General features: G+C 33.1%; 1 long non-coding RNA gene across 1 annotated transcript; it reads left to right on the plus strand.

The window, feature by feature from the left end:
* The first annotated feature begins 6,384 nt into the window (after positions 1–6,384).
* Positions 6,385–9,282, plus strand: LOC133313893 (uncharacterized). Its single transcript, XR_009751865.1, has 3 exons — positions 6,385–6,689; positions 8,281–8,395; positions 8,978–9,282. It is a non-coding gene; the product is annotated as an uncharacterized LOC133313893 (long non-coding RNA).
* The last annotated feature ends 2,896 nt before the right edge of the window (positions 9,283–12,178 follow it).

Consider the following 12,178-nt stretch of genomic DNA (forward strand, 5'->3'; position numbering starts at 1 on the left):
CCTAAAGAGGGCTTGTTGGATTGATGTGTTTAGAGAGCTCAATTGGAAAATGTTTGTACATGAATGTGTCTTAGAATGATGTGTAGTAGCCATAAATGCAATAAAAATTATTGATGAAAAATGTGAATTTTTAACTTAGAAAATTTTGAGGTTGTCATGACTTTGAGTTTTGAAAATGTGTTAGGATTGGATTGATGAGTTGTTGTATGATTGTATGTTGATATAATAGGATTGTATGAGGTGTGGAATGATTAAAGTTGTATGGAAATTCCTTGGAATGCCATAGGGTAAAATTCGATTCTTTGAGGAAAGATTGAGGAATTGATGTTGAAAAATGATTTGGATGATGATTTGTGTAGTTATATGGTGCTTAGATGGGTTGTGTTGTGCTTGGAGAGTGTTTGAATCAATGGAAAAAAATGAATTGTGTTAGAGACCTAAATGAGCCCAGAATGAAATATTTCGCAAAACGATGCGTAAATGTCGGAAAACGGAAAAACGACGATTGAACTAGCCTCTAAACAACCTAAGGGAGTGTTATAAAATGAGAAAGAAAATTTAGGAAAATAAATCTCAAATTTACACCTACATGGCCGAACCTCCAAGGGGAAAAGGGGTGATTTGGCGATTTTCGCGTTTTGATGTAATTCGACGCGAAAATGACGAACCGGCACTTGAACCGGCCTATTGACAACCTAATGAGACGTAACAAAATGAGAAAGAAAATTTAGAAAAATAAATCTCACATTTACACTACAATGGCCGAACCATCAAGGGAGGATGGGGAGGATTTTTGTGTTTTTGCGTTTTGATACTATTTGACGAGTACTGATGGATGTACGTTATTGTATAGGTTGCCGTACGTCGACCTGAATCCCGAATCTTGAATCAGTGAATTGCCCTTGGTCCGGGACCAAGTGGATTGAGGTAAGAAATTGGTTCATTGCATGTGTAATTATAAATTAACATGTATGGGTTGAACTGAGAGTGATTGGGAATGTCCTCTGTGTAGGCATTCCGCTGTGTACCGAGTTGAGGGATAAGCTGCTGCGGAGCTTGTGGAAACACGAATTAAGGTAACCTCTTGGTACTGGGGCTTGTTCCCCTTTTCTGTTCCACCTTGCCAGTTGATGGCAACGGTAGGAAGTGTGTATGAATAGTATAGAACACATGAGCATGCATGCATTATTGCTATGGGTACTGCAGTACCGAGTCTCTGGCCAGTAGACAGTTTTATTAGCCTTCGGGCATTTTCGGACTTCCGCTGGATAGGTCTCCAGGAGGGAGTTCCAGTTGACTGCGGTCATGGTGTGTGATCCGGGTAGGAGCACACTAGGAATGTCTTTGGCGTTTTGGTTGGTTTGGGCATCATGGTTGTGGTTTCTGTGAACACACCTTGGATGATACCCATAGGCTTATATATGCCGAGGGCGTACGTGGAATTGGGGTTACCATCCCGTATCGTCGTATTTTGTTTTCTTTATATTCCCCATTCTCTAAATCCCTTGCTATATCCCGTTTTCAAAGTGGTTGTTGTATTCTATTGATATGCATCGAAGTGAACCATTGGGTGGAGTTTTCTCCAGAACCTCTTGGTTACTGAGATATATTCGTATATCTCACCCCGTCTCGGGGCATTTATTTCAGGAGGTAGCAGTGGAGCAGGAGCCTCGGGCAAGAGGCCCGCAGAGTGAGCGCTGGAGCGCTTCATATTTTGCATTTTGTTGGCCGTGTGGCCTAGGCTAGACTTAGGGCATGAACATGTCATTTGTATTTATTAGTAGCTTCATTAGCATCTTGTTCATGCCATTTTGCCTAAGTCTAGTAGTGATGTATTTGGTTATGTTGTCTTTTAAATTAAGTTGAAATTTTAGAAGAATGTAATTTGAAGTTTTAGTTTCAAGTTGTAATTTGTAAAGCCATATTGTAATAGTATTGATGCATGTCTAATTATGATGGAAGGGCCTTAGGCCTATTTTAGGTTATGATAATATGTATGATGGAAATATGCATGAAAAAGGTGTTAGTGATTGCAACTACTTAAGAATGATTAATATGGACTCTATGTTTAATAACTATAAACTGGATTGGGTTGTAAGTGCCCCAAGGCGTTGTTGGTCCTTGTGTGTGCCACCCATTGGATTATTACTGTATTATCATGTGTTTATTAGGTACATTTGAGGTTTAAATGATCTTTTACAAATTTGGGATTATTGGAAAAACAAAGGAAACTCTGGCGAATTTTCTGTAGAATTGGCAGATTTTAGGCAAACTTCGGGAGAGTATATCTCCCTCCATAGAAGTCCCCTAGGGACGTGCCATACGCCATTTTGAAGGTTGAGATGTCCTCTACCTTGTGTCAAAATTTGAGGAAATTCTGGGTTGATCTTCGGCCTGAAAAAAATAGAGAAACACGGACTGCCCATGTGCCCCTGCACCTGAGGCAGATTCTGGACCGGATTTGGGAAATTAATTCCCGCTTCGTTTCTCCGCCAAATTAAGCGTGTGATATATCAAAATGAAGTTTTAGATGTCTAGTTTGTAGGATAAAAATTTGAGAGCAAATGGTTGAGTGGATTGAGTGCAGTAATTCGAGAAATGTGAGTGGTTTGGAGCTGTTTTTGGGGTTGTTTGGGCTAATTGCTTATCCAACTTCAAACGGCGATAACCGGAGCAAATGAGCTCCGAATTGAGCGTATGATAGCTTGTTAAAAGGGAATTAAGTAATACAAAAATATAATCTGAGAAGAAGGGTTGGTTGCGATCGGTTTGGTCGCAGAAAAATTTAGAGTGAAACATGTTCGAATTGGTAAAAATGTAAAGTTGGAAAGAGGCTAAGTGAGTTTATGGGAACTCCTTAGTAACTCATAATAAATTATGTAAGTTATAAAAATAGTTGAAATAAGTCTTCCGCAAGAGTTTACGGTTATGGTCACAGCTTTTAATTATTACGCTTTTTATGATTTAAATGCTCGCGTAATAGTCGGAAAAAATTTATTCTCGTTTTTTTAAATGAACTGCTGTGATTGTAACTGCGCTTAATATCATAATTAATGTTAACAATAACAAGAACAAGGACAACCCTACTTTCAAGAATAAAAAATGACATTGTTAAATATAATTAAAGAAAAGTGTCTACGCATAGGTGAAAAAGGGAGAGACATAAATGGACGTGGAGTAGGAGACTTCTACACAATTGGTGAGACAGAGACATGTTGTGTTAAGGTATAATGTTATATTTTAAATTAGTTTTCTTCTTCGTATTTAATATTTGTAATTTCTCAAAAAATTTAATATCTTTAAGGAATAACATATATTGTCAATAATTGTATTAAATGTAGATGTGCGTCTAGATGCACTCCACTTTTTGTTTTGTTAGTGAGTAGGTTAGAGGATCAGTTAGAATTTTAATATATTAGAATATCTATCATTTACTTTGTCTATGCTCTCTTTCATTTATTAGGAAAGAATATTGCCTGGAGGACACGTATTCTATTATTTTTGGTATGTTGAAAGGGAAGATTTTTCAAAGGTAAGCACGTCTAACTTTTATCTATTTCATGTGTTTTGGAGTGTGTTGAACTGATTGGTATCATAATTTTTTGTTACAAAGTAAGATTTCCCTTCACATCCCTCATCGCCTTTGTGTATGGTAAGGCCTGTTACAAAAATGGTGTAAATTTTTCGTATTGTATCATTTTTATGGGAATATCTCACGCATGACGCCAAGGAAGGAGAGTTATTATTGAATGATGGATTTAGAATATAATTCGTTGTTGCATGATGACAAAGAAATGGAAATATCTTATGCATGACGACATGTAAAGGGAAATATCTTACACATGATTTCTGTGTAACCCTTTATCCTATGGTCTGAGAAGTTATGTTATTTATATGTAACCCTTCATCCCATGGCTTATTTTCATTATTTCTAATAATTTTCACAAGCATAAGATTGTAATTTCACTATATAGGAGAATCTACACTCAAGGTACACGTGAAGACGCATATGTTGTTACAACAAACGAGGCATATGTTTTCCTTGTTATTAATTTAAATAATTGCAGTGAAAAATAAAATTATGGTGGTTTTGACTGTAATGTTACATTTTTCAGGAATATAACGCTATGAAGTTTCAAATATGTACACTTCCGGGAATGTATTTCATTTGATTAAATAATTGTGCATTATGAGTTGGTCTAATTTACTATTATGTCAAAATAATATTAATCTATATTTATTTATTTTCTGAGAATACATATTTTATGGGATTTGGTGCCTGACGGCGATGGATTCAAAGCATGTATTGACATATATAACAAGGCAAATAAAAATGAGCTGAAAAATTAAATGAAACTAGAACATATGCCTGCAAACATGATAAAGGGATATGATGAAGATATGGATAAAATATTACAAGACCAGGTTAACCATTGGCTGCAAAAGCACAGTCAAAATTACAGGTAAAGAGATGCAAATTTATCTTGAGGTATTATTACTTCCAACCTTTTATTAATTGATCTCCTTTTTCATTGTAGGTTAGTTAGAATTGGAACCAAAGTAAAGCTATGTAATATATACAAATTTAGATTGAGGTACAATTTAGTATTATAATATTTTTATAAAAATTATTTCTAACAAGTGTATTAATAACAAGTATTAATTAAGCAGAGGCATGGATGTTCCTGAACAAGGACAACCCTACTTTCAAGAATAAAAAATGACATTGTTAAATATAATTAAAGAAAAGTGTCTACGCATAGGAGACAAAGGGAGAGACATAAATGGACGTGGAGTAGGAGACTTCTACACAATTGGTGAGACAGAGACATGTTGTGTTAAGGTATAAAGTTATATTTTAAATTAGTTTTCTTCTATGTATTTAATATTTGTAATTTCTCAAAAAATTTAATATCTTTAAGGAATAACATATATTGTCAATAATTGTATTAAATGTAGATGTGCGTCTAGATGCACTCCACTTTTTGTTTTGTTAGTGAGTAGGTTAGAGGATCAGTTAGAATTTTAATATATTAGAATATCTATCATTTACTTTGTCTATGCTCTCTTTCATTTATTAGGAAAGAATATTGCGTGGAGGACACGTATTCTATTATTTTTGGTATGTTGAAAGGGAAGATTTTTCAAAGGTAAGCACGTCTAACTTTTATCTATTTCATGTGTTTTGGAGTGTGTTGAACTGATTGGTATCATAATTTTTTGTTACAAAGTAAGATTTCCCTTCACATCCCTCATCGCCTTTGTGTATGGTAAGGCCTGTTACAAAAATGGTGTAAATTTTTCGTATTGTATCATTTTTATGGTAATATCTCACGCATGACGCCAAGGAAGGAGAGTTATTATTGAATGATGGATTTAGAATATAATTCGTTGTTGCATGACGATGAATGATGGATTTAGAATATAATTCATTGTTGCATGACGACAAAGAAATGGAAATATGGAAATATCTTACACATGATTTCTGTGTAACCCTTTATCCTATGGTCTGAGAATTTATGTTATTTATATGTAACCTATAACAACCCTCAATATTAAATTAAGAGAAAAGAAATTAATTAGGTGTTTAATTAGATTAAACACTTATTCAATGAAATTATGTGAGATAAATTATTAGATTAAAATAATAATTAATAAGATGTTACAATTTTTTCCAGGCAAGTCGAATAGGACCCAAATATGATTATGAAATATGTTTTAGGACATGGGTATTATTATAGTGAAAGCTAAGGATTAGTTTGGTAATGTACTAAAACAAGGCCTAAACTTTAATTAGATGGTTTAATTAAATTGTGTGGCAAATATTTTGGGCATTAAGTGTCTTTAATTTAATTAGAAGATGCTTAGATTAATTTTTTAAAAATTAAGTCCAAGTAGAATTAAATATCAACCAATAGAAATGCATTTAATTATTAAAGGTCAAAAAGCTCTAAAAAAATGCAATCATCTAGTTCTTTCAAGACTATTAAGTTGTTTTGTTTTTTTTATTGTAGCATTTCACGCTACTTCTTTTATTGTGTGATTTGAGTAACCAATAAAAGTTACTAATAGTTGAACAAATAAGAAATAAGAATAAGGTTTGGAAGGTCAAAGATTTACTAAGTAAAAGAAATATCAATTGAGTTACATTTAGCTTCATAGGACGATAACCTCAATTGGGTTTCATGCACTCTTATTCATTTTATCTCTTAATGTGCAGTCTTAATGTGCAGCTAACGTTATAAAAAAAAATAAGAAAGAAAGAAAGGAGGTCCAAGTGGTTTAAATTAGCCAATAAGAATTAGTGTTGACAAGTCAAAAATCAAATTGATGGAAAATACATATACTTAGCTATTCTAGCTCCATAAGTCGACAGCCCTTTTTTTTTGTTGGTCTCCCAAGCTCATTTCTTTTCTTTTCTACTCTCCATGTGCAGCGACCTTCTATGAGAGAAAAGGGCAAGAGTGCAACTTGTTTTCTAGGCATCTTCCTACTTAGGTTTCTTCGTTGCAAGTAAAGGTTATGATCTTGTTAACATATCCCTAGGTGTAGTTCATTGAAAGAAACTCTCTATAGTAAGAAAATCCTCTCCCTGTCATGCGATGTACATGCTGTAAAAAGGGTTTCATGTGGTCTTCTACACTTTAAAGCTTGGGATTGTTGAATAGTTGAAGTGGAAGGTAGATAAGGTAAATTATCTCAATTGTAATGGTTGAAAATAAATTTATCAAGTGGGTTGCTATGGAATTAGGGCTGTTTATGATGGTTTTAATCATGAATATTTAATGAATTTTATGCATGGTTGGTGGTTGTTTGAAGATTTGATGTCAAACTAAACATAGAAAAGCTTTAAATTAACAAAGGGGAATTGTTGTGAGAACAAAGAACCAATTGCCCAAGGCATGAAAATTTATGTAAACCAAGTGTTTGTTAAAATGCCTAAGTGAAGTTATGATTTTTATTTGATTAAATAAGGATTGGTTTAATAAATATTGAGTGAAAGTTAAAAGATACCCTTGGAATTCTAGTGTAAGCAACACAACCACACACTTTATGATTAGTGAGGATTGTTATATTAATTATGAAATTTGATATAAAGGATGATAGGAACATATATGGTTGATGAACAAAGTAAGCTATAATGTGTTTAAGTGGTGCCAACCATGTGTTTGTTAGATTGTCTAAGAGAAACATTGATTTCAAGTGATTGTTGGTGATTGCTTTAATTAAATTAAGGGTGGATTTATGAAGAAAGTTTATAGAATCCTTTATAGGCCAATTCGGTCAAGTAAAATAAATTACACAAGACATGTTTTGATCTTGTTCTTATGTGAGTGTGTGACCAAAAAAAATATATATTAGAAGGTTACTTACATTGAAACAAGTTGGTATTAATGTAGTTAAGTTGATAGAATTCTCAATTTGTCTTATAGTAACTATTCGGTTATGGTAGTTTAAATAGGTACATGATGTGTTTGATTAATTTTTCATATGAATTCATGTTCAATGATTGGTTAAAGATTGATGAGAATAAGGGATAAAGAGTAGAGGTGGTGAGAAAATCCTTAAAAATCCATAAGTACCAATCGGCTATTTCATGGAAGTGAATGGAATTATGTTGTCATTAAGCTAAATGGTGTTGGAGGTTCCTTGAATATGATGTAAGTGATTGAAAGCTTGAAAGAAAATTATGGAATCATTAAATAGGCCAATCGGCCATATAGTGCAAGAGTGACGAAGAATGATTATTGATCATGTAGGTATGCTTAAAGAATGCTTGTTTTATGATATAAAAGTTGATGAATTGTGGGGAACTTACATGGGCACATTTCGGCTATACATGTATTTAGGCCATGGAGTGGTGTTAATTAATAATAGGAGTGTGTGATGTTCCTTGCAATTGTTAGTAACATGAAGCATGAATTAATTAAGATGAAATGGTAAATCCATGAGTATATGTATATGTAACTATTCGACCAGTATGTATTACATGGCTAAATAAATTGATGTTAGTTTTATGTCAAGTTAATGGAATTATAGTCTATGAATGCTTTCACAAGAGTTAAGCTAAGTAAACATGATGAAATTGTATATGTATGATTTCGGTTAGTATGAGAAGTGAATTAGAATGAGATTAGATGAATTGTAATAAATAAGGAATATGGATAGGATCTTATAAATCACTAAGTTAAGGATCGAATGTAACCTACAGAATGTTGTTTACGTGTATTACAAGTAATGTAATTAACTGTCATTAACGGTACATTATAATGGTACCAGTGAAAACCAAGGGGTGTGAATCCAAGGGATTCGAATCAAGTGAGGCGGACTATGCGTGGATAGCTAATTGCACAAACTTCTTGGATAACAAGTTGTAGAGACGAAAAGCGTTCAGGTAAGCTTTCGGTTTAGGAGTTTTCTCAGCCTTTTTGTTCTGCCATGATTAGTGGCGATTATGGTTTCCGTATGGATATAATTGTTGTTAATATTGATACTTTGCGTAGTTGCATTCATATAGTGCATGCATATGATATTATTTTTGTTATGATAAGTTAATATGATATGATCTTCAATGAAATAAAGCCTTGGAAGTGTGAGTTATGATTTCTGAACAGAGGAAGCATTTATGGATATGATCACGGTGTACATAAGGTATAGCCGAGGAAACTTTAGTTCTCTGATCATTATGAGTATGCTATTGATTACGATACGATATTACAAATATAAGATGAAAGCCTTATTTATACATAAGACATGAACATACTTAAGATTAATAAGAAGGTACGTTATAAGAATAAATGAGAATTATCAGAAAAGATATATGATACGAAAATTCTAATATGGACTATATGGTGTTATCTATGTCTTGGTACTTGATATTTTCTTGCAGGAAGTGGACTCTTGGGTGGAGACTGCTCCATAAACCCCAAGTTTATTGAGATTCATTCTCACCCCGCGTTATGGGGACATATTTCAGGTATCGCAGCAGTTGACGATCGTTCTCGGGGCAAGAGGCTCGTGGTTGAGGAGTAGATCTGAGCATGGATGTTGCCTGCTTATTTTGGGAGTCTGTTGTATTTATATATACACTGTGATGTATTATGTTTATGTAGGTTGATGTAGGATGTTGTAGTTATGACACATAGCCACCTTTTAATGTGATATATGTAGAGTTATGGATCATGCATGTACATTACTGTATATGATATGGGATTGTTGTATATTGTGGGATGTAAGAGCCCCAAGGCATTGTTGGTCCTTGTGTGTGCCACCCACTGATTATTAGGTACCATTTGAGGTCATAGACCACTTATACAAATTTGGGATTATTGGAAAAACAAAGGAAACTCTCGCGAATTTTCTGTAGAATTAGCAGATTTTAGGCGAACTTCGGGAGAGCATATCTCCCTCCATAGAGGTCCAATAGGGATGTGCCATACGCCATTTTGAAGGTTGAGATGTCCTTTACCTTGTTTCAAAATTTGAGGAAATTCTGGGTTGATCTTCGGCCTGAAAAAAATGGAGAAACACGGACTGCTCATGTGCCACTGCACCTGAGCCAGATTCTGGACCGGATTGGGAAATTAATTCTCGCTTCGTTTCTCAGTCAAATTAAGCGTGTGATATATCAAAATGAATTTTGAGATGTCTAGTTTGTAGGATAAAAATTTGAGAGCAAATGGTTGAATGGATTGAGTGCAGTAATTCGAGTAATGTGCGTGGTTTGGAGCTGTTTTTGGGGTTGTTTGGCTAATTGCTTATCCAACTTCAAACGGCGATAACCGGAGCTAATGAGCTCCGAATTGAGCATATGATAGCTTGTTGAAAAGGGAAATAAGTAAGACAAAGATATAATTTGAGAAGAGAGTTTGTTTGCGATCGGTTTGGTCGCAGAAAAATTTAGAGTGAAACATGTCCGAATTGGTAAAAACGTAAAGTTTGGAAACTGGCTAAGTGAGTTTATGGGAACTCCTTAGTAACTTATAATACGTAATGTGAGTTATAAAAATAGTTTAAATAAGTCTTCTGCAAGAGTTTACGGTTACGGTCACAGCTTTTAATTATTACGCCTTTTATGTTTTAAATGCTCGCTTAATAATCGAAAAAAGTTTATTCGCATTTTTATAAATGAACTGCTGTGATTGTAACTGCACTTAATATCATAATTAATGTTAACAATACTGGTGTACAACGGGCTGTTACATAACCCTTCATCCCATGGCTTATTTTCATTATTTCTAATAATTTTCACAAGCATAAGATTGTAATTTCACTATATAGGAGAATCTGCACTCAAGGTACACGTGAACACGCATATGTTGTTACAACAAACGAGGCATATGTTTTCCTTGTTATTAATTTAAATAATTGCAGTGAAAAATAAAATTATGGTGGTTTTGACTGTAATGTTACATTTTTTAGGAATATAACGCTATGAAGTTTCAAATATGTACGCTTCCGGGAATATATTTCATTTGATTAAATAATTGTGCATTATGAGTTGGTCTAATTTACTATTATGTCAAAATAATATTAATCTATATTTATTTATTTTCTGAGAATACATATTTTATAGGATTTGGTGCCTGACGGCGATGGATTCAAAGCATGTATTGACATATATAACAAGGCAAATAAAAATGAGCTGAAAAATTAAATGAAACTAGAAGATATGCCTGCAAACATGATAAATGGATATGATGAAGATATGGATAAAATATTACAAGACCAGGTTAACCATTGGCTGCAAAAGCACAGTCAAAATTACAGGTAAAGAGATTCAAATTTATCTTGAGGTATTATTACTTCCAACCTTTTATTAATTGATCTCCTTTTTCATTTTAGGTTAGTTAGAATTGGAACCAAAGTAAAGCTATGTAATATATACAAATTTAGATTGAGGTACAATTTAGTATTATAATATTTTTATAAAAATTATTTCTAACAAGTGTATTAATAACAAGTATTAATTAAGCAGAGGAATGGATGTTCCTGAACAAGGACAACCCTACTTTCAAGAATAAAAAATGACATTGTTAAATATAATTAAAGAAAAGAGTCTACGCGTAGGAGAAAAAGGGAGAGACATAAATGGACGTGGAGTAGGAGACTTCTACACAATTGGTGAGATAGAGACATGTTGTGTTCAGGTATAATTTTATATTTTAAATTAGTTTTCTTCTTCGTTTTTAATATTTGTAATTTCTCAAAAAAATTAATATCTTTAAGGAATAACATATATTGTCCATAATTGTATTAAATGTAGATGTGCGTCTAGATGCACTCCACTTTTTGTTTTGTTAGTGAGTAGGTTAGAGGATCAGTTATAATTTTAATATATTAGAATATCTATAATTTACTTTATCTATGCTCTCTTTCATTTATTAGGAAAGAATATTGCGTGGAGGACACATATTTTATTATTTTTGGTATGTTGAAAGGGAAGATTTTTCAAAGGTAAGCACGTCTAACTTTTATGTATTTCATGTGTTTTTGAGTGTCTTGAACTGATTGGTATCATAATTTCTTCTTACAAAGTAAGATTTCCCTTCACATCCCTCATCGCCTTTGTGTATGGTAAGGCCTGTTACAAAAATGGTGTAAATTTTACGTATTGTATCATTTTTATGGGAGTATCTCACGCATGACGCTAAGGAAGGAGAGTTATTATTGAATGATGGATTTAGAATATAATTCATTGTTGCATGACGACAAAGAAATGGAAATATCTTATGCATGACGACATGTAAAGGGAAATATCTTACACATGATTTCTGTGTAACCCTTTATCCTATGGTCTGAGAATTTATGTTATTTATATGTAACTCTTCATCCCATGGCTTATTTTCATTATTTTTAATAATTTTCAAAAGCATATGATTGTAATTTCACTATATAGGAGAATCTGAACTCAAGGTACACGTGAAGACGCATATGTTGTTACAACAAACGAGGCATATCTTGTCCTTGTTATTAATTTAAATAATTGCAGTGAAAAAAAAATTATGGTGGTTTTGACTGTAATGTTACATTTTTCAGGAATATAACGCTATGAAGTTTCAAATGTGTACGCTTCCGGGAATGTATTTCATTTGATTAAATAATTGTGCATTATGAGTTGGTCTAATTTACTATTATGTGAAAATAATATTAATCTATATTTATTTATTTTCTGAGA

The sequence above is a fragment of the Gastrolobium bilobum genome, unplaced genomic scaffold (genome assembly GCF_033153095.1).
Source record: "Gastrolobium bilobum isolate Gb01-03AN ecotype WA unplaced genomic scaffold, APGP_CSIRO_Gbil_v1 utg328834, whole genome shotgun sequence".
Taxonomy (NCBI): domain Eukaryota; kingdom Viridiplantae; phylum Streptophyta; class Magnoliopsida; order Fabales; family Fabaceae; genus Gastrolobium; species Gastrolobium bilobum.